The sequence below is a fragment of the Ochotona princeps genome, chromosome 1, assembly GCF_030435755.1.
Source record: "Ochotona princeps isolate mOchPri1 chromosome 1, mOchPri1.hap1, whole genome shotgun sequence".
Classification (NCBI taxonomy): Eukaryota; Metazoa; Chordata; class Mammalia; order Lagomorpha; family Ochotonidae; genus Ochotona; species Ochotona princeps.
Window position 1 is genome coordinate 167965238 of NC_080832.1, and position 22886 is coordinate 167988123.

Here is a 22886-nt window from a genome sequence, read left to right on the forward strand (position 1 = left end):
TACAGACGAGGGATCCAGGCATGTTGCTACTCTACCTGTCCTGGGGAGAAGGACCTCTGTGGAGAACACACGGCAGCTCTTGGGATATCTTGTGGCAGGTGGCACATCAGTGGCGGACGATGGTCCACAGCTGACCCGCAGGAGAAAGAGTCTTGAATCCAGAAGGATCCCTGGAGGAGGGTGAAGCACTCCCTGGTGAACCAGAGGGCAGCAGCATCTGGCTGGAGGCTGTGGGGCCAAATTCCTGCCTCCAAAGCACATGACAGGAGTGGCTGACTCTTCAAGTGCTAGCTAGGGGTAGAAAGGGCCGCTTCGTGCACCCTGTCGTGTGCAGGCAGCACAGGCCCTGAAAGCCCTCCCTTGTGCAGGCCTTGGTGGCTCCCTGGCCAGCATCATATCTGCTGGGCAGCAGGGCTGCATATTGCAGGGTGCTCTCCGGAGCAGCTAGGGCCTGGGACTTCCTATTGCAGATGGCTGCTGACCTCTGGTGCCTACTTGCCCATCCACCTGCTCCCGGCTTAGGAGCCCACATGCCCAGACACCACCCAGCTAGGCCGAGGAAGGCCAAGTAGTGTATCACCTTAACCACCACAACACACATGCAAAAATACATGAAGTCAGGGCCCATGGGAGTGGCCTAGTGACTAAAGTCCTCACCTTGAACGTGCCAGGATACCATGAGGGCGCCCGTTCTAATCCCAACTTCTCCACTTCCCATCCAGCTCCCTGCTTGTGGCCTGAGAAGGCAGTCGAGCATGGCCCAGGGCTTTGGGACTCTGCCCCTGCGTGACAGACCCAGAAAAGGTTCCAGGTTCCCGGCTTTGGATCGTCACAGCACCAGCCTTTGCTGTCACCTGGGGAGTGAATCAGTGGATGGAAGATCTTCCTATCTGGCTCTCCTCCTCTCTGGATATCTGACTTTGTAATAAAATGAATAAATTGAACAAGAAGAAGAAGAAGAAGAAGAAGAAGAAGAAGAAGAAGAAGAAGAAGAAGAAGAAGAAGAAGGGGCAGCTCTGCGTGCCCTCTCGTGGCCACCAGGACTCATTGCAGGACACTCATCCAAGGCTCTCCTGTCAAATCAAGGGAAGCAGCCCAGCCCAGAGAGGCATTCTCTCTCAAGGACACACTTTTTAGAGCTTGCACACGAGTCCCATGACGGAAGCCCTACGCACGCCCTGGGGGTCTGCATTCACAGACAAAAGCAGTCTAGAGTCACAGCACACAGCACGCTCCCTCGCAGCAGGCCAGAACTTTCTGTCTTTTCCTTCCTCCCTCCTGCCTCCCTCTGCCCTCATTTCTTTGAAGCACAGAGGAACAGAGAGGGAGAGACAGCAATCTTTCTTGCCTCTGCTGCCTCACTTCACCAAGGACCACCACCACAGCCAGCTGTGGCTGGGTCAGGACAAGCCCAGGAACCAGGAGCTTCCTCCAGATCGCCCACAGGGGCACAGGGGCACACGGGCACACGGGCACACGGGCACAGGGGCACAAGCCCCTGCAGCATCCTCCGCTGCTCTCCCAGGAGGATCGGCAGAGAGCTGGACTGCAGAGGAAGCACCAGGATGTGAAGCAGCACACATACAGGCCATCTGCCTGGCAGGCTGATGCTTGACCCACTGGGACAACACCACACCACTGGCACAACACCACACCACACCACACAACTCAAGCCTTGCTGGACCCTTCAGCAGCTCCTTCACCAGGCTAGTGAAGTTCCCTTTTGCCCTGCCTTGCACAACTTATAATGTTGCGTGCTGTGAGAGTGGCCGGTACAGACGAGGGATCCAGGCATGTTGCTACTCTACCTGTCCTGGGGAGAAGGACCTCTGTGGAGAACACACGGCAGCTCTTGGGATATCTTGTGGCAGGTGGCACATCAGTGGCGGACGATGGTCCACAGCTGACCCGCAGGAGAAAGAGTCTTGAATCCAGAAGGATCCCTGGAGGAGGGTGAAGCACTCCCTGGTGAACCAGAGGGCAGCAGCATCTGGCTGGAGGCTGTGGGGCCAAATTCCTGCCTCCAAAGCACATGACAGGAGTGGCTGACTCTTCAAGTGCTAGCTAGGGGTAGAAAGGGCCGCTTCGTGCACCCTGTCGTGTGCAGGCAGCACAGGCCCTGAAAGCCCTCCCTTGTGCAGGCCTTGGTGGCTCCCTGGCCAGCATCATATCTGCTGGGCAGCAGGGCTGCATATTGCAGGGTGCTCTCCGGAGCAGCTAGGGCCTGGGACTTCCTATTGCAGATGGCTGCTGACCTCTGGTGCCTACTTGCCCATCCACCTGCTCCCGGCTTAGGAGCCCACATGCCCAGACACCACCCAGCTAGGCCGAGGAAGGCCAAGTAGTGTATCACCTTAACCACCACAACACACATGCAAAAATACATGAAGTCAGGGCCCATGGGAGTGGCCTAGTGACTAAAGTCCTCACCTTGAACGTGCCAGGATACCATGAGGGCGCCCGTTCTAATCCCAACTTCTCCACTTCCCATCCAGCTCCCTGCTTGTGGCCTGAGAAGGCAGTCGAGCATGGCCCAGGGCTTTGGGACTCTGCCCCTGCGTGACAGACCCAGAAAAGGTTCCAGGTTCCCGGCTTTGGATCGTCACAGCACCAGCCTTTGCTGTCACCTGGGGAGTGAATCAGTGGATGGAAGATCTTCCTATCTGGCTCTCCTCCTCTCTGGATATCTGACTTTGTAATAAAATGAATAAATTGAACAAGAAGAAGAAGAAGAAGAAGAAGAAGAAGAAGAAGAAGAAGAAGAAGAAGAAGAAGAAGAAGAAGAAGAAGAAGAAGAAGAAGAAGAAGAAGAAGAAGAAGAAGAAGAAGGGGCAGCTCTGCGTGCCCTCTCGTGGCCACCAGGACTCATTGCAGGACACTCATCCAAGGCTCTCCTGTCAAATCAAGGGAAGCAGCCCAGCCCAGAGAGGCATTCTCTCTCAAGGACACACTTTTTAGAGCTTGCACACGAGTCCCATGACGGAAGCCCTACGCACGCCCTGGGGGTCTGCATTCACAGACAAAAGCAGTCTAGAGTCACAGCACACAGCACGCTCCCTCGCAGCAGGCCAGAACTTTCTGTCTTTTCCTTCCTCCCTCCTGCCTCCCTCTGCCCTCATTTCTTTGAAGCACAGAGGAACAGAGAGGGAGAGACAGCAATCTTTCTTGCCTCTGCTGCCTCACTTCACCAAGGACCACCACCACAGCCAGCTGTGGCTGGGTCAGGACAAGCCCAGGAACCAGGAGCTTCCTCCAGATCGCCCACAGGGGCACAGGGGCACACGGGCACACGGGCACAGGGGCACAGGGGCACAAGCCCCTGCAGCATCCTCCGCTGCTCTCCCAGGAGGATCGGCAGAGAGCTGGACTGCAGAGGAAGCACCAGGATGTGAAGCAGCACACATACAGGCCATCTGCCTGGCAGGCTGATGCTTGACCCACTGGGACAACACCACACCACTGGCACAACACCACACCACACCACACAACTCAAGCCTTGCTGGACCCTTCAGCAGCTCCTTCACCAGGCTAGTGAAGTTCCCTTTTGCCCTGCCTTGCACAACTTATAATGTTGCGTGCTGTGAGAGTGGCCGGTACAGACGAGGGATCCAGGCATGTTGCTACTCTACCTGTCCTGGGGAGAAGGACCTCTGTGGAGAACACACGGCAGCTCTTGGGATATCTTGTGGCAGGTGGCACATCAGTGGCGGACGATGGTCCACAGCTGACCCGCAGGAGAAAGAGTCTTGAATCCAGAAGGATCCCTGGAGGAGGGTGAAGCACTCCCTGGTGAACCAGAGGGCAGCAGCATCTGGCTGGAGGCTGTGGGGCCAAATTCCTGCCTCCAAAGCACATGACAGGAGTGGCTGACTCTTCAAGTGCTAGCTAGGGGTAGAAAGGGCCGCTTCGTGCACCCTGTCGTGTGCAGGCAGCACAGGCCCTGAAAGCCCTCCCTTGTGCAGGCCTTGGTGGCTCCCTGGCCAGCATCATATCTGCTGGGCAGCAGGGCTGCATATTGCAGGGTGCTCTCCGGAGCAGCTAGGGCCTGGGACTTCCTATTGCAGATGGCTGCTGACCTCTGGTGCCTACTTGCCCATCCACCTGCTCCCGGCTTAGGAGCCCACATGCCCAGACACCACCCAGCTAGGCCGAGGAAGGCCAAGTAGTGTATCACCTTAACCACCACAACACACATGCAAAAATACATGAAGTCAGGGCCCATGGGAGTGGCCTAGTGACTAAAGTCCTCACCTTGAACGTGCCAGGATACCATGAGGGCGCCCGTTCTAATCCCAACTTCTCCACTTCCCATCCAGCTCCCTGCTTGTGGCCTGAGAAGGCAGTCGAGCATGGCCCAGGGCTTTGGGACTCTGCCCCTGCGTGACAGACCCAGAAAAGGTTCCAGGTTCCCGGCTTTGGATCGTCACAGCACCAGCCTTTGCTGTCACCTGGGGAGTGAATCAGTGGATGGAAGATCTTCCTATCTGGCTCTCCTCCTCTCTGGATATCTGACTTTGTAATAAAATGAATAAATTGAACAAGAAGAAGAAGAAGAAGAAGAAGAAGAAGAAGAAGAAGAAGAAGAAGAAGAAGAAGAAGAAGAAGAAGAAGAAGGGGCAGCTCTGCGTGCCCTCTCGTGGCCACCAGGACTCATTGCAGGACACTCATCCAAGGCTCTCCTGTCAAATCAAGGGAAGCAGCCCAGCCCAGAGAGGCATTCTCTCTCAAGGACACACTTTTTAGAGCTTGCACACGAGTCCCATGACGGAAGCCCTACGCACGCCCTGGGGGTCTGCATTCACAGACAAAAGCAGTCTAGAGTCACAGCACACAGCACGCTCCCTCGCAGCAGGCCAGAACTTTCTGTCTTTTCCTTCCTCCCTCCTGCCTCCCTCTGCCCTCATTTCTTTGAAGCACAGAGGAACAGAGAGGGAGAGACAGCAATCTTTCTTGCCTCTGCTGCCTCACTTCACCAAGGACCACCACCACAGCCAGCTGTGGCTGGGTCAGGACAAGCCCAGGAACCAGGAGCTTCCTCCAGATCGCCCACAGGGGCACAGGGGCACACGGGCACACGGGCACAGGGGCACAGGGGCACAAGCCCCTGCAGCATCCTCCGCTGCTCTCCCAGGAGGATCGGCAGAGAGCTGGACTGCAGAGGAAGCACCAGGATGTGAAGCAGCACACATACAGGCCATCTGCCTGGCAGGCTGATGCTTGACCCACTGGGACAACACCACACCACTGGCACAACACCACACCACACCACACAACTCAAGCCTTGCTGGACCCTTCAGCAGCTCCTTCACCAGGCTAGTGAAGTTCCCTTTTGCCCTGCCTTGCACAACTTATAATGTTGCGTGCTGTGAGAGTGGCCGGTACAGACGAGGGATCCAGGCATGTTGCTACTCTACCTGTCCTGGGGAGAAGGACCTCTGTGGAGAACACACGGCAGCTCTTGGGATATCTTGTGGCAGGTGGCACATCAGTGGCGGACGATGGTCCACAGCTGACCCGCAGGAGAAAGAGTCTTGAATCCAGAAGGATCCCTGGAGGAGGGTGAAGCACTCCCTGGTGAACCAGAGGGCAGCAGCATCTGGCTGGAGGCTGTGGGGCCAAATTCCTGCCTCCAAAGCACATGACAGGAGTGGCTGACTCTTCAAGTGCTAGCTAGGGGTAGAAAGGGCCGCTTCGTGCACCCTGTCGTGTGCAGGCAGCACAGGCCCTGAAAGCCCTCCCTTGTGCAGGCCTTGGTGGCTCCCTGGCCAGCATCATATCTGCTGGGCAGCAGGGCTGCATATTGCAGGGTGCTCTCCGGAGCAGCTAGGGCCTGGGACTTCCTATTGCAGATGGCTGCTGACCTCTGGTGCCTACTTGCCCATCCACCTGCTCCCGGCTTAGGAGCCCACATGCCCAGACACCACCCAGCTAGGCCGAGGAAGGCCAAGTAGTGTATCACCTTAACCACCACAACACACATGCAAAAATACATGAAGTCAGGGCCCATGGGAGTGGCCTAGTGACTAAAGTCCTCACCTTGAACGTGCCAGGATACCATGAGGGCGCCCGTTCTAATCCCAACTTCTCCACTTCCCATCCAGCTCCCTGCTTGTGGCCTGAGAAGGCAGTCGAGCATGGCCCAGGGCTTTGGGACTCTGCCCCTGCGTGACAGACCCAGAAAAGGTTCCAGGTTCCCGGCTTTGGATCGTCACAGCACCAGCCTTTGCTGTCACCTGGGGAGTGAATCAGTGGATGGAAGATCTTCCTATCTGGCTCTCCTCCTCTCTGGATATCTGACTTTGTAATAAAATGAATAAATTGAACAAGAAGAAGAAGAAGAAGAAGAAGAAGAAGAAGAAGAAGAAGAAGAAGAAGAAGAAGAAGAAGAAGAAGAAGAAGGGGCAGCTCTGCGTGCCCTCTCGTGGCCACCAGGACTCATTGCAGGACACTCATCCAAGGCTCTCCTGTCAAATCAAGGGAAGCAGCCCAGCCCAGAGAGGCATTCTCTCTCAAGGACACACTTTTTAGAGCTTGCACACGAGTCCCATGACGGAAGCCCTACGCACGCCCTGGGGGTCTGCATTCACAGACAAAAGCAGTCTAGAGTCACAGCACACAGCACGCTCCCTCGCAGCAGGCCAGAACTTTCTGTCTTTTCCTTCCTCCCTCCTGCCTCCCTCTGCCCTCATTTCTTTGAAGCACAGAGGAACAGAGAGGGAGAGACAGCAATCTTTCTTGCCTCTGCTGCCTCACTTCACCAAGGACCACCACCACAGCCAGCTGTGGCTGGGTCAGGACAAGCCCAGGAACCAGGAGCTTCCTCCAGATCGCCCACAGGGGCACAAGGGCACACGGACACAGGGGCACAGGGGCCCCTGCAGCATCCTCTGCTGCTCTCCCAGGAGGATCGGCAGAGAGCTGGACTGCAGAGGAAGCACCAGGATGTGAAGCAGCACACATACAGGCCATCTGCCTGGCAGGCTGATGCTTGACCCACTGGGACAACACCACACCACTGGCACAACACCACACCACACCACACAACTCAAGCCTTGCTGGACCCTTCAGCAGCTCCTTCACCAGGCTAGTGAAGTTCCCTTTTGCCCTGGCTTGCACAACTTATAATGTTGCGTGCTGTGAGAGTCGCCGGTACAGACGAGGGATCCAGGCATGTTGCTACTCTACCTGTCCTGGGGAGAAGGACCTCTGTGGAGAACACACGGCAGCTCTTGGGATATCTTGTGGCAGGTGGCACATCAGTGGCGGACGATGGTCCACAGATGACCCGCAGGAGAAAGAGTCTTGAATCCAGAAGGATCCCTGGAGGAGGGTGAAGCACTCCCTGGTGAACAAGAGGGCAGCAGCATCTGGCTGGAGGCTGTGGGGCCAAATTCCTGCCTCCAAAGCACATGACAGGAGTGGCTGACTCCTCAAGTGCTAGCTAGGGGTAGAAAGGGCCGCTTCGTGCACCCTGTCGTGTGCAGGCAGCACAGGCCCTGAAAGCCCTCCCTTGTGCAGGCCTTGGTGGCTCCCTGGCCAGCATCATATCTGCTGGGCAGCAGGGCTGCATGTTGCAGGGTGCTCTCCGGAGCAGCAAGGGCCTGGGACTTCCTATTGCAGATGGCTGCTGACCTCTGGTGCCTACTTGCCCATCCACCTGCTCCCGGCTTAGGAGCCCACATGCCCAGACACCACCCAGCTAGGCCGAGGAAGGTCGAGTAGTGTATCACCTTAACCGCCACAACACACATGCAAAAATACATGAAGTCAGGGCCCATGGGCGTGGCCTATTGACTAAAGTCCTCACCTTGAACGTGCCAGGATACCATGAGGGCCCCCGTTCTAATCCCAGCTTCTCCACTTCCCATCCAGCTCCCTGTTTGTGGCCTGAGAAGGCAGTCGAGCATGGCCCAGGGCTTTGGGACTCTGCACTTGCGTGACAGACCCAGAAAAGGTTCCAGGTTCCTGGCTTTGGATCGTCACAGCACCGGCCTTTGCTGTCACCTGGGGAGTGAATCAGTGGATGGAAAATCTTGCAAAGTACAACCCGAGGCGGGGGTCGCAGCCACTGCTGCAGACCCCCAGCAGCCTAGGCGAGGGTCGCAGCTGCTGCTGCTGCATATCCCCTCCCGCCGCAGCGAGGGTCTCCAGCCGTGCCGCGCCCCCTCCTCTTCCCTTGAGCCTAGGCTCTCCAGCAGCGCCACGCCCCTTCTGCTCCCCTAGCTGTGCTGCTGGTGTCTCCAAACACTCCGGGTCCCCTCTATTCCCCTCACCTCCGAATTTGGAGACCCCTGGGTGCCGCGGAGAGGGTCACGGCCACAGATGCAGACGTCGGGAGCCGCGAGGTGAGGGTCGCCGCGGCTGCTCGAGACCCCTGGGACCCGAGTCGAGGGTCGCCGCCGCTGATGGAGACACGCGACAGCCGCAGCGAGGGTCACTGCTGCTGATGGAGATCCCCTCGCGGCGCGGCTTGCTGCTGCAGCTGTGCCGCGCCCCCTCCCGTTCCCTTGCGCCTGGGCTCTCCCGCCTGGCTGCGCCCCCTCTGCTCCCCTTGCCGCCGCTGCTGGAGACCCGGTGAGATGCGCAGAGGGTCTCCGCAGCTGCTCCAGACCCGTGAGAGCCGAGTCGAGGGTCGCCGATGCTGCTGCAGACCCCCGACAGCCGAGCGAGCTTCGCCGTCACTGCTGGAGACCCCCAGCAGCCGAGACGAGGGTCGCCCCCGCTGCTAGAGACCCCCGGGAGCCAAGGCTTGGGTGGCCTCTGCTAGTGGAGTTCCTCTCGTGGCGTGGAGACAGTCTCCAGCCGCGCCACGCCCCCTCCCTTTTGCTTGCCTCCGCTGCTGGAGAATTTCGGGAGCCGCGGCGATGGTCACCGCCCTTGCTGCAGACCCCGTCAGCCGAGGCAATGGTCGCCACCGCTGCTGGAGACCCCCAGCAGCCTAGGCGAGGGTCGCCACTGCTGCTGGAGACCCCCAGCAGACGAAACGATGGTCGCCGCCACTGCTGGAGACCCCCAGCAGCCGAAGCAAGGGTCGCCGCAGCTGCTGCTGGAGATCCCCTCGTGGCGTGGCGAGACCCCGGGGAGCTGAGGCGATGGTCGCCGCCGCTGCTAGAGACCCCGGGGAGCCGAGGCGATGGTCGCCGCCGCTGCTGGAGACGCCCGACAGCCGCGGTGAGCTTCGCCGTAGCTACTGGAGACCCCCCGGGAGCCGAGTCGAGGGTGACCGCTGCTGTTGGACACCCCAAGGAGCCAAGGCGAGGGTCGCCGCCACTGCTAGAGACCCCCAGCAGCCGCGGAGAGGGTCGCCGCCGCTGCTGGAGACACCGGGAGCCGCGCCCAGCAGCACCGGGTCACCTCACCTCACCTCCCCTCGTCGATGCTGTTGGAGACCCCCGGGAGCCGCGGAGAGGGTCACCGCAGCAGCTGGAGACCCCGGGAGTCAAGCCGAGGCTCGCAGCCTCTGCTGGAGACCCCTGGGAGCCAAGGCGAGGGTCGCCGCTGCTGTTGGTCACCCCAAGGAGCCGAGTCGAGGGTCGCCGCCGCTGCTGGAGACCCCCAGCAGACGAAACGATGGTCGCCGCCGCTGCTGGAGACCTGCAGCAGCCGAAGCGAGGGTCGCCGCCGCCTCTGCTGGACATCCCCTCGCGGCGCTGCGAGGGTCTCCAGCCGGGCGGCGCCTCCTCTCCTTCCCTTGTGCCTGGGCTCTCCAGCCGCGCCTCGCCTCTTCTGCTCCCCTCGCCATGCTGCTGGTCTCTCCAGCAGCGCCAGGTCCCCTCACCTCCCCTCGCCGCTGCTGTTGGAGACCCCCGGGAGCCGCGGAGAGGGTCGTCGCTGCAGCTGGAGACCTCGGGAGCCATGCCGAGGCTCGTCGCCTCTGCTGGAGACCCCTGGTAGCCGAGGCGAGCGTCGCCACAGCTGCTGGAGACCCCGGCAATTGCGGCGAGGGTCGCTGCCGCTGCTCCTGAACCCTGGGAGCCTAGTCGAGGGTCGCCGCCGCTGCTGGAGACCCCCGGGAGCCTAGTCGAGGGTCGCTGCTGCTGCTTGAGATCCCCGGCAGCGGAGGCGAGGGTCGCCACCGCTGCTGGAGACCCCCGGCAGCCGAGTCGAGGGTCGCCGCAGCTGCTGGAGACCCCCAGCACCCGAGGCGCCCGGGCTCCAAGAGAGGACCGGACCCGGTCTACGGGGTTCCAGGGAAAAGTCCATGGTCCAGTTTCCTGGGTCTGGGAAAGAAGGTGGCCCTGTCTCCAGTTCCAGAGAGAGGACCGGGGCCCTGTCTCCGGAGTCCGGGGAGAGGACCAGGGTCTGTCCACGGTATCAGGGGAGAAGACGGGGGCCCTGCTTCCCGGGGTCCGGAGAGAGGACTGGGCCCTTCTCCCGGGGTCCAGAGTGAGGACCGTGGCCCTGTCTCTTGTGGTCTCCAGCCGCGCTGCGCCCAATTCCCCTCCCTGTGCGGTGGTGGTCTCCAGCCACGCAGGGTTAGGAATCCCATCCCAGCATGTCTGGGGTCTTCCCTTCCCCTCCCCTTGCCGCACGGCTGGGTGTTATTTTGGGTCGCTCTGACTAGGCTGCAGCTCCCACTGGTTTATGTGAGGGCCAAGTATGTGCTGGGCAGAACCAGGCTGGACTGCAACACCCATTGGTTCCAGTGCAAATTGGAACTGAAAACAGAACCAACCCAGCAATTGCAACCACCAGCTGATCCAGGAGATGGACTGTGCCGGGCCCTGTGCTTGCTAGAACATAGGAGAATCTGGTCTGTGAATACCTCACAATTTCTTTGGGGTTCTCCCCAATCGAAATGCTGGACTCAGAACCCTGACCAAGAAAAGACAGAAGAAAGAACAAGTCAATCAACCACCTCAGCTCTATGTTGCCAGCGAAATACTGGGCAAATGAAGACTCTATGACTATGTCAATCAGTGGATCCTTCAACGACCCCCTCGTGCTTGGAGTGGTGAAAATGGCAGCGATTCATAACTGATGAACTATTAAAACCACTTGAGCAAGGATCTCAGAGCATGCCCCACATCCGGGACTTGGGGTGGGTGGGAAACTGGGAGGGCCTTCTCCCTCAACATCCCTCTTTACCTCAGATACAGGAAGGAAACAATATTGACATAATAGTCTTACACACCTCCCTATACTCCTGAACCTTTTTACCGTAACTATGTAAAGATTGTCAACAATATAATTTTTAAAAATAAATAAACAAATGCAAAAAAAAGAAGAAGAAATGAGTTCGCTCCCAGCTCAACTTATGCTCAGTCCTTTCTGTTGCTTTTGTCTCCTTATGCAAAATGGCGCCCAATTCGGCTCTATGGGGCTGACTGGGCTGTGAATCCTCCCTGTTCTCGCACTGCCCGTCTGGGATCTGCTGCTCTGTCTCTGCTCCTGGTCAAATCAAATGGACCAGCAGGACAGTTCATTGTCTGGTTTCACCTCCCAAGCTCCCAGTAAAGTCCCTTCCCACCTGGTTGCTGGTGGAGTTTAGATTGTTGTTAGCTGAATTCTGCTGGAGTATCCATCACTGCAACACCACACCGTTGTGTCTGCTGCTTTCCTGTGTCTGTCAGTCTCCAGGTATCCCTCTGCTGTTGTTCTTTTCCCTATTTCCTGGAATGTGTCCTCTCTGCTTCATCCTGATTAAATGTTTCTCCATCTGTTTAAACATGTGCTTACCCTATTCTGCCATCTTGATTCTCCCAGCAGTGAACTTTCATAGAGCAGTCACTGCGTTCTTGGAATACTTGATTATTCAGCCATCATTCCATCAAGTAACTACTATGATCACCCACATTTTACAGATGCAAGAAGGTAAGGAGAAGAAAGTAACTAGCCCAAGGTAATACAGCCTATTAGTGACAGAATCATAATGCAGTCTCAGGAAGGCTGGATCCCAAAGTTTATACCTGCACTTTAATCCATCCTGCTACACTTCTATACTGGCACTCAAGGATGTGTCCAGAAACCTAGTTTTGCTTACTACTTAATCATATTAAAATGGAAGATTCAGAAATTGAATACTTCAAATACTAGTCTCCACAACCTAGTCTTCATTGATTCATCAAATATATACTGCAAATGGCATGGTGCTATATAGATCCACGAGGAATATGGTGTTTGCTAAGGATTATGTCTCAAAGAAACTAGTGCTGTACACTATAGGTGTGTGTGTGTGTGCGTGTGCAGTGGGAGAAAGAGATTATGTATGAGTACAGCTGCACAGACATGGCTCTTCATAAACTGGATTTGGAAAAATGTTTCAGGTAGATATTTATACAAAGAGGAAAAGAAATTCTAGTAGAAGTAAAAGAACAAGTACATATAGAGATCAGGAATGTGTAGCAACCAGATGAAAAATTGGTAATATGGCGCTATATATATATATATATATATATATATATATATATATCCCGATGTGCCTAGAATAATACTGCTTTACACTTGTTTTCTCAATTCAATGACTATAAAGGCCTCTTTCATACTTACTTATCCCTTCTGGAAAAATCAGATGGTTACCCTAAGTATAGACTATAATGAGCAAGCAGGTGGAGCCTTCCCTGAAGTGTAGAGTGACCCAAGAAGCGCTTTGCGTTGACCTATGTAGATTCTTCTGTAAATACGGAGACATCATTAAATATTGAAGTGTGCATATTTTAGGAAGATAAGGTAAGGAAAACCAAGAATGTGAATACCAGTTGTGAGGTTTCTGCAACAATTTTCGCAATATAGAACTAAGATCTAGACCAGGATAATGAATGTTGAAATGTGAAGAAGTGGACAAATGCGAAAGACACTACAGTTTATCTGAAATGTCAGCTTTTTCTACAAATACTGAATGTTTTAGGCTTTGTGGGCTATATGATCTTTGTATGATTACATACAATTGTAGAATTCTGCCTTTATAACTGAAAGCAGCTGTAGACAATGTACATGAATAAACATCACTACGCTGCAATACAATTTTATAGATGGACACCAAAATTAGAATTTCATACTTTTCATGCACATAAGACATTTATTGTAACAACTGAAATAGAGAAACCATTTGTAGTTTGTAGCTATACAGAAAGAGATAATGGGCCAGAAGTTCTTGCTTAACCCTGGCCTAATTAGGTCTCATAATAAGATCTACTAATCACATTAGCATGTTTGATCTTTAATTAAACAACTAGTTATGAGATAATCCCAACATTATTAAGTCATCAGATTTTACTCTTCATTAGAACTGCAAATATCTTGACTAACGGAATCTCTTTCATGATTTGTCACAAAATACTGAGCACAATTAAATCAGCCTCTCTGACACCTACTTCTTTAGCAATTTGTTTAATATGTAAGTACATACAACCGTAGGGAAAAGGGCATTCATCTTGTTAATTCTTCAACAACACAATCCATCATCATTATGTCATAGAGCCTCAGACTTTTGGTAAATGTTCAAGGGTAAGTGCTTTGCAAATACCTTGATAATCATCATCATCATAATAACAATAATGCAGGTGATTGAAAGCACATGGTCACTGGCGACATAACTTCCAAAGATGTTCACTATACCTGTACAAATTCTATCCAAACAGGACTCACATCTACAGTGAAAAAAACAATCCTTCCATAAACGGTATCACCATCAAATCAAAATTGTTTCAACATTAGTACTTTGGGGAGGAAGAGAAGTAGACAGGAGAATGATACCTACAAGGTCCCTGTTTTCTGAAGTGACTTCTATATTTTCAGAATCTCTGGTTTCAACAAATGTAACATGACCATCTTGTTGCTGCTTCCTATTCACTTCCCTTATTAAACCCATCATTTCACACACCCCCACCCTCCCTAACTAAAGCTCATCCTGTTTTCCAAACAGTCCTGGGACTTCACTTCCTTACTCAGGTTAGCAAAAATTAATAACATTGAAGACTCTAGCACTACAATTCAAGAACAGGAAATGCAAACTACAGGTTAAAGTCCTGCCTGACAACTTAATTTGTCTTCCATTTCCAAAAACTGAGCAAGAAATTTAATCCATAATATCATACTGAGGTAATATAGAATAAGTGACACAGAACCCAAGTTGCACTGATCCAAAGCCTATGTTTAAGTTTGAAATATTCAGGGAATAAATCTTTAAAAAAAACTGAAATATCAGTTGCTCCCTTGGACCATCCAGACGTTTTTTTCTTGGCTGAAATTTTTACTGCCTAGCTTTGAGCAACTTTTAATCCCTACTGTATTGGCAATCTATACAGAAGATGAACTGCCTATATTTGAAAACAGAAAGGCAGCTTAAGCTAATAAATGACAAAGGAACTGTTGAAGGAAGTTGAAGCCTGGGATTCAGTTCCCCAGAACTTTTAGTATCTTCACAAAATAGGACTTTATTCAAATCAAGTTCAAGGTTAAAAATTCAAACACGATTGTACCCAAAGGTACCCAGTATTCAAGTGTCTGTTAATTTTCCTAAAGCTTTATAGTAACTTTTCCTTTTGGGTTTCACATGTTAAGACCAGCACTTTACAAAGAACTAATGGCATCACCTGCAGGTATTTTCCAGACACTAGAACTCCCCATTCTCCCACCTTTACATACACTAACACCCCTTACTGTCACTTGGTTACAAACATCAAGTGGGCTCTTACAGGAAAGTGACATGCAGATCCAATGGGCAGGTTGTTTGTATCAGCTGGCGTGATATCATCACTCTGCACAGCACTCACTCATGACACCCCCTTCCTCCCTCTGGTTACCTCCTGGGATTGGAGCTTTCGGTTACACAATCTGTTTCCACCAACTACAAAAGTTTAGAGTGACAAAACAAAACCAAAAACCCAACAAACAAAAAACTGGGACAACGAGCTCAGCTCTGGTACTTCATGACTGTATGATTGTGAATGAGTTACTCCAAGTTGTTAGACCCAATATGCCACACCCATAGACAGGATGATAAAACTATTGTTCTTAAGACTGCCAGAAATGATAAATGAGATTATGGGGAAGTTCTCTTCTAAAAAGTAAGAGGTAGGATAGAGCCCACCATGGCCACCAGATAGACTGTCATAACGACTAGGCCCAAAATGATCCGATATTGCAGATGGTGAATAGAAGCAAAACTTAGAAACAAAACAAAATAAAGGGAAAGGGAGAGAATTGTTAGTTATTTTTAAAATTTGTTAGAGTTCTAGTTCATACGATATTACGATATTATTACACGCAGCTAATTCCCACAACCTGGTTCTTTACCGTGAGCTGAAACACGAGGTATCTTAGGAGGTTTATTCCAACGGGGCAGGAACGGGTAGAGGTGTTGAAAATCAGGAGGAGAAAATGGGGGAGAGGAGAGAGAGCAGAGAGACAGAGACCAGAGAAGGAGGGATAAGAGAGAGGTAAGAGCAGGATAAGAGCGGGGTAAAAGAGGGAGGGACAAGAGAGGGAGGGCTAACAGAGGGGAAAGAGAGCGAGCCGCACCTGGATGGGCCTTTTTGTTTTCCAGGTGTAGGGGGTGGGGATTGGGAGGGATTGAGGGCAGGCCCCCAGGGGATTGGCGCCTGCAGGTGAATGCCTAGGGATGATTGGCAAGTGGGCGGAGTTGGGGAGGGGGCTGGAAGATTGGGAGGTGGGATTCAGGTGGAAAGCCACGTTACATCCGATTGGTGGATAGCTAGGCCGGCGCGAACTTCATGAGCTGTGAGGAAGAAGGAATGGCACCGTCCAGGGAAGGGTATTGGAATAACTCCTTACAAGAATGAGCTTCAGTTTGGTAGTAGGAGAAGCATAACGAAATGTTGTGGAATGGCCCAGGGTGACAGTAAGATGCAGCCCTAGAAACATACTAACTAGTAGCTGTTCTTTAATCCAAATGCTTGGCAAACCCGCTTATATTTAATTTATACTTTCTAAAATAGCCTCTTCACTTACTTTTGGTCAAGTTTCAGAGAAACAGGGGTAGAAAGGGCAGCTTCACCTGCCCTCTCGTGGCCACCAGAACTCACTGCAGCACGCTCCTCTTAACTCTGCTGCCAAGTCAAGGGAAGCAGCCCCAGCCACAGAGACCTTCTCTCTCAAGCACACTCTTTTTAGAAGTTGCAAAGGAGTCCCATGACGGAAGCCCTACGCACGCCCTCAGGGTCTGTATTCGCAGGAAAAAGCAGTCTAGAGCCAGAGCACACAGCACAGCACACAGCACGCAGCACGCAGCACACAGCACACAGCACACAGCACGCTCCCTCCCAGGAGGGCAGCAGGTGTCTATCTCTTCCTGCCTGCCTGCCTGCCTGCCTGCCTTCCTCTGTGCTATTTGCTTTGAAACACAGAGGTACAGAGAGGGAGAGACAGCAATCTTTCTTGCATCTGCTGGCTCACTTCACCAAGGACCACCACCACAGCCAGCTGTGGCTGGGTCAGGACAAGCCCAGGAACCAGGAGCTTCCTCCAGATCGCCCACAGGGGCACAGGGGCACACGGGCACAGGGGCACAGGGGCACAGGGGCACAAAGCCCTGCACCATTCTCCACTGCTCTCCCAGGAGGATCGGCTGGGAGCTGGCCTGCGGGGGAAACAGCCAGGATCTGAAGCAGCACCCATACGGCCATCTGCCTGGCTGGTTGATTCTTGACCCACTGGGACACCACCCTGTGACACCCCGCCCCAACAAACACCACCCCATACCACACACACAGGGAGGTTGTGAGGGCCTCGGTGTGGATGGCAGAGTGGGGGGCCCAGGCGAGGAGGGGCATGGGTGGCAGAGTGGGGGGCCCAGGCGAGGAGGGGCGGGGGTGGCAGAGTGGGGGGCCCAGGCGAGGAGGGGCGGGGGTGGCAGAGTGGGGGGCCCAGGCGAGGAGGGGCGGGGGTGGCAAGTGATGTAGGACTCCAGCTTCCAGAGGACCTCTGGGCATGCTGACCTGGGACTCCGCCTCCCAGGGTTCTTTAAGTGCCCTGCTCTTAAAGGCACCCTGACACTTCCTATCACAGAGGCCCGGGCTGATGCTAGGCCCCAAGCATCCTCCTTCCCTCCCGGGCCTTGGTATGTGGTCTGTTGGGCCTTGGAGTCCTGATCTTTTCTTTGTTTTTTTAATATATATTATTTATTATATTTTGGACAATCTTTACATAGTCAATTAGGGGGAAAAGGTTCAATGTAAAGAGGGATATTGAGGGAGAAGCCACACTCAGTTTCCCACCCACCCCAAGTCCCGGATGTAGGGCATTCTCTGAGATTCTTGCTCAAGTGTTTTTATAGTTCACCAGTTATGAATCGTTGCCAGTCTCGCCACTCCGAGCAGGATGAGGCCGTTGAAGGATCCACTGATTGACATAGTCCATCCTAAATTCTCCATTTGCCCAGTATTTCGCTGTCGACATATAGCTGAGGTGGTTGATTGACTTGTTCTTTCTTCTGTCTCTTCTTGGTCAGGGTTCTAAGTCCGGCATTTTGATTGGGGAGATCCCCAAAGAAACTTTGTCTGAGGTATTCCCAGACCAGATTCTCCCATGTTCTAGCAAGCACAGGGCCCGGCACAGTCCATCACCACAATCAGCTGGTGGTTGCAATTGCTGGGTTGGTTCTGTTTTCAGTTCCAATTTGCACTGGAACCAATGGGTGTTGCAGTACAGCCTGGTTCTGCCCAGCACATACTTGGCCCTCACATAAACCAGTGGGAGCTGCAGCCTAGTCAGAGCGACCCAAAATAATCCCCACCAGGCCTGCCCCCTACCCTGGTTTGCCCGTATGTGCAGCAGACTAGTCCCATCTGTCCCACATCCCCTTCTGTTCTCATACAGCTCAACTGTCCAGCCCTCATGGATGTTGTTGGGTGCCTCTCTGTCTAGTGGCCCCTACCCCTGTCCTGGTTTTCGTGCCCTCCCGCAGGAGTAGTAACCCAAGAGGGAGGATCCTACTGTTTCCCTCCCAGGCCACTTCCACTCCCGGATTATGCACTTTCCAGGTGGTTCTGTGGTTTAACTTGACAGAATTAGCCCCCAGTGCCAGCTTCTGCCAGCTGATGCTGTGCTAAGCCCAAACAAATCTCACCCACTCTAATTGTAGTTTGCACCAGTAGGAACAATCAGCCCAGCCTGGCTTTTCCCTGATCTAGTCCACATGAGGCCCACAGGTGTTGTAGCCCTGCTTAGTCTGGTCTGTCCCCATCCCAGCCCATGCTCTCCAGTGGGAGTAGCTGTGCGGTGAGGGGACCAGCTCCTTAATCCCCATGCTGGCTCTGCCGCTCCCTTCCTGGTTCTCCCGGGTGCTGGTTGGGTGCTGCAGTCACATCCAGTACAGGCAACCTCACCCTGGCATTCCATATTGTGCAATGGTTTTTGTCGCGACCAGACCTGGCTCTACCCACACTGTTCTGGTGTTCAGATTTGCCAGTGGATGACATGAACCAATCCAGCCTGGTCTGCCCCAGAACCATGCCAAATGTATGCCAGTGGGAAACTTTCCATGGCCTATTCTGGGCTGTTTCCTATCATGTTTCTTGCACTTACATGCAGGGACTGTGTCCTGCCAGATGAGTTGCCCAGGCTCCTCCATCAGAACCCCTCCCAATGCCAGAGTTTGCACATACCAGAAGGTCCGTGAGCCAGCCCTACTCAGATTTTGACACAAAAAGCTGACAAGCACTCCATCAAGATCACCCCACCAGCATAGCAGCTCATAACCAGTTTCTTTGTTCCGTGAAGATAATGTGCTAAAGGCATAACAGTATCCCTAGCGTGGGGTAAAGTTCTCTGTGTTCCATCCCTTTGCAAGTTCTCTTTCTTCTGCACTCATCATTGTGTCTTGTCTTGTGAATTGTGATAGGCACACACCTGAACTCCTCTCACCATTTCTCATGCCTCCTCATTCCTTCTTTCAGATGAAGATTCTGTCATTTGGAATAACAAGAATGAATGTGGTGTTTGTGTACAAAGTGAAAGAGACACAGGAACATGGTTCCTAAGTTCAGCTGCGTGTGGATTTCGAGAGCAGAAAGGTGGTACCTGGGAGCAGAGAGAGCTATGGTGGGCATTGTCTGTGGAAAGTCTGCAAGCAGCCAGGAGCTTTCTGATGCGTTAGCAATATCAGCTCCATTCCCAAAGCCATGCAATGTTGTTCATAGTTTTCCGGCATGTGTGTAAGTTCGCTGGTTTTGCTCTCACAGTCACAGAAGGACTGACGTCACTTACATCCACAGTCCTGAGCAGAATGTTAGGGTTCTTCTCCGAGTGCTGTGCCCTGCCTTTTTAGGACGGTGCTACATTACACAATATGGACAGAAAAGAACAAATACGTTTGCCCTATGCTTGTGATCACAACTCCTACACCCAATGGCACAAGTGGAGAACAACATAACAGTAATTCTACTCTTGGCACAGAGAGCACTGGCTAACATAGCCAGGGCACCTTCTTCATTCCCCTCTATTCATGATTTAGCTCAAGACAGCACAGGATCAAACCAGCAACCAGCTCCTAAGCCAGGCAGGCACCTCACCAGTGGAGCCACACACCAACAACCAAGTGGAATACTCCCTTTCCCCTCCTGTAGTGTATGCACAGTGTGGTCAGCTGTAGGAGGCTGTGCAGAGCATAGTGAAGGTCAAGGTTTACAAGAACAATCTGGACTCCATTGAGTCCGGACAGACCAGGGCCAAATGGTCAGGGCCAGAGTGAGGGCTGCTCATCCCAGTGAGGGCGAGACAAAGTGGTCGGTTGACACAGGGACCCTGGACAAGGTGGAGTCACCAGCATTCCAAGGTTCAGAGTTTCCATGGGATAAGAGGCTGCAGAGTTAGCCCCTCCAAAGAGCTAGGTTGAACCTTTGTTGCAGAGGAGGGGAGTGATGGCAAAAGAACCTGCTTTTCCAGGCTGTTTACAAGCAGATAACTCCGGAGCCTCTTCTGGCTCTCCTATGTGGGTGCAAGGTCCCAGGACTTTAGGCCATCCTTGGCTGCTTTCCCAGGCCACAAGCAGGGATCAGGATGAGAAGCAGGGCAGCCAGGATTAGAATCGACGCTTAAATGGGATCCTGGCGCGTGCAAGGCAAGGACTCTAGTCACTCGGCTACAGTGAGGGCCAGTCCTCACTGTATGTTTAATAATACATTTGAGAGTGAGAGAGACAAAGACATGGTATCAACCTTTCTGATAACTGAATAAACCTTTTAGAAAAGTGCAATGTCTTCAGAACAAATTTTTAAAATGTACTCAGATATAACATTGTCTTAACCAAACTAAATGACTTTGTTACTAAGATAATTCAATGGTTGTGAAAGATAAAAGACTACCTACCTAAAAAAAGGAAAGAAAGAAAGAAAGAAAGAAAGAAAGAAAGAAAGAAAGAAAGAAAGAAAGGAAGAAAGAAAGAAAGAAAAGAAGTAGAAGCTGGTAATTCTAATGCATTCAACAGATATGAGATTCCCTATGCCAGGAAGTACAACTTTCACGTCATTTCCAGATAGGGAGTGGGATGGTGGCCCAGTGGTTAGCATGGTGCTGAGATGACCACATTGGAGTGCCTGGTTGCAGAGCTGGCTATGCTTCCCATAGGTCCTGGTAATGTGCATCCTGGGAGGCCTCAGAGGATGGTTCAACTATTTGGGTCCCTTAAGTAATTGGTTCCCTGGCAGCCATGTGGTTCCCAAAGCACCCATGGGCTTTGGTCTGTCCCAGCCCTGGGTTTCTCTCTCTCTCTCTCTCTCTCTCTCTCTCTCTCTCTCTCTCTCTCTCTCTCTCTCTCTTCTTCTGCTAGCTCTCCACTTTTCTTGTGAGTGATGACCATGATGCAGTTTCATAAAAGGCTTAGCTTGTCCTTAGTGCAGCCAAGATACCAGGTCTCAGTCACATGTAGAAGAGGGAACTGCTAACTCAAAGCAGCTCAGTTGCTGAGCTTGCTTTGCCAATGGGGCACCACTTGTTGTCTCTGGTGTGTTTTCAGCAGTTGTGGATCCGTGACCCCTGCAGGCCTGCCCCACAGTGCTCTGCAGTCTCAGCTCCTGAGCCTTAATGATACATGATGGAGCTGCTCTCCTCCTGTCCTAGATCTGCCCGGCAATACCCACACCTCTTCTCCCTCCCTCCTCCTGCTTTTGCCGCCCTGTGGGGCTTAAAATTGTGCCTGCCAAGTTTCTCAATCAGTGAGAAACTGAGGAAGAGACTTTTGCATGGTGGGACAAAAGGAGCAGGTGTGTGAGGATAGTGTCTGCTTCCCCTGCTGGTCACCTGCTGAGACCAGATACCCCTAAATGCCTCGGTGTCTGCTTCCTTCATTCTCTCCAGCCCTTCCTTTAGCGGGTGGATGGTCTCAAGTGGTTCATTTCCCACACTCTGTCTTTGAATATGGAATGTCTCTTTTTAAAGCCCACTGTGTTTGAAAATGACACAGACGCAAATTACTAAGCACTTTCTTAACACATGAAACACTGAATGGCTCTTGTCACTCTTCATGGCGAACATTGAGTTGATTGTTCCTACATTGAAACATTCATAGGACTTGCTCAATAATGACTTGTTGAATTGAGTGCCCTGGAGATATTTGAAATGTATCCTGCAGAACTACCTAACCCACACATACAAATTTTCCCAAAGTGGGAATATTTGGGAGGTACAGATGGCTATTCCACTCGGTGCTCAGCGATACAAATCATAGAGCAAAGCCCTGGGAAAGAAATGGCAGGCTAGAAGCATGACATCTGAGTCTCTGTGATTCAGAGTGCCTGGAAATCCACATGAGTGTGTGCTTCACAGTTGTGAGAGTTGGGAAAGAGAATCAGTGGAACGTGAGGATATGGCTGTGTTCCATCGAAGGAAAGCCCAGTCAGAAATCATCCGACCCAGGGAGTAATCAGGGGTTGGAGTGGAGTGGAGAGAAGAGATGTGGAAATGATGTGATGGTGATGCGCTAGAATCCTGCCCCAGTTGTCAGGAGACTTGATGTGGCGTATTGTGGAGACTGAAGGAAGGTGGAGCAGGATAGAGTGAAAGAGTTTTGCTGGTGCAAGAGGAGAAGGCAAGTGGTGAGGACTGAGGCAGAAGAGCTTATTTGCAAAGGTGCAAAGACGAGGGGAGGCACAGGTTGACTCCGAAGCAAGTGTTGAACAGATAGCAGTAAAGGAAGAGGGGAGTGCTATTTGTTGTGTTTCCGTAGTGTGGTGGTCATCACGCTTGCCTAACACGCGAGAGGTCCCCTGTTCGAAACCGAGCGGAAACATGTGGTACTGCACTTTCACCAATTTTTGCCACCAGCACACCACCACTGCCTCCCAGCCTCCACCATGGAGAAGCCAGAGAAGCCGGAGAAGCTGGAGAAGCCGTAGCCCGGCCGCTCCCCAGCATCCTCGCAGGCAGGAATGCGGAACTGGTCATTTTCTGGCAGCCCCACACCTTTACTCTCCTAATCCTGGCAGAGGGCGAGCAATTGTGGTTGTTTGGCGCTTGTTGCTGTGGCAGGGGAGTGCCTGGAGCTGGTGAAGAGGCTGTGTTTGTAGCAGCAGACAGCGAGGTGCGGAGGTGTGTGTGCTGCCCCCAGGGAAATGGGATGAGGGTGGTGTTGTCTGGGGAATTAGCTCAGGTGGTAGAGCGCTCGCTTAGCATGCGAGAGGTGGTGGGATCGATACCCACATTCTCCATACTTGTTTTTCCTACTTCAGTGCTCTCTGGATTGTGACCTGTGGACAGAATGACACAGAGCCAGTAAGGACCTCTCACTTGGTCACTACACTGTGCATATTTCGTGTCTGCTTACCACCTCTTTGTGAATGACGTCACACCAGAGGCAGCTGGAACTGACTCCCTGCTCTGGCAACTGCCAACGCAGACCCATGCATCCCTCGTCACAGAGATGACAGGATCTAGATTTTGACACAAAAAGCTGGCAAGCACTCCATCAAGATCACCCCACCAGCATAGCA

At 52.7% G+C, this 22886-nt stretch overlaps 1 non-coding gene across 1 annotated transcript; it reads left to right on the forward strand.

The window, feature by feature from the left end:
• The first annotated feature begins 22531 nt into the window (after positions 1-22531).
• TRNAA-AGC (transfer RNA alanine (anticodon AGC)) lies at positions 22532-22604 on the forward strand. The gene has a single exon. It is a non-coding gene; the product is annotated as a tRNA-Ala (tRNA).
• The last annotated feature ends 282 nt before the right edge of the window (positions 22605-22886 follow it).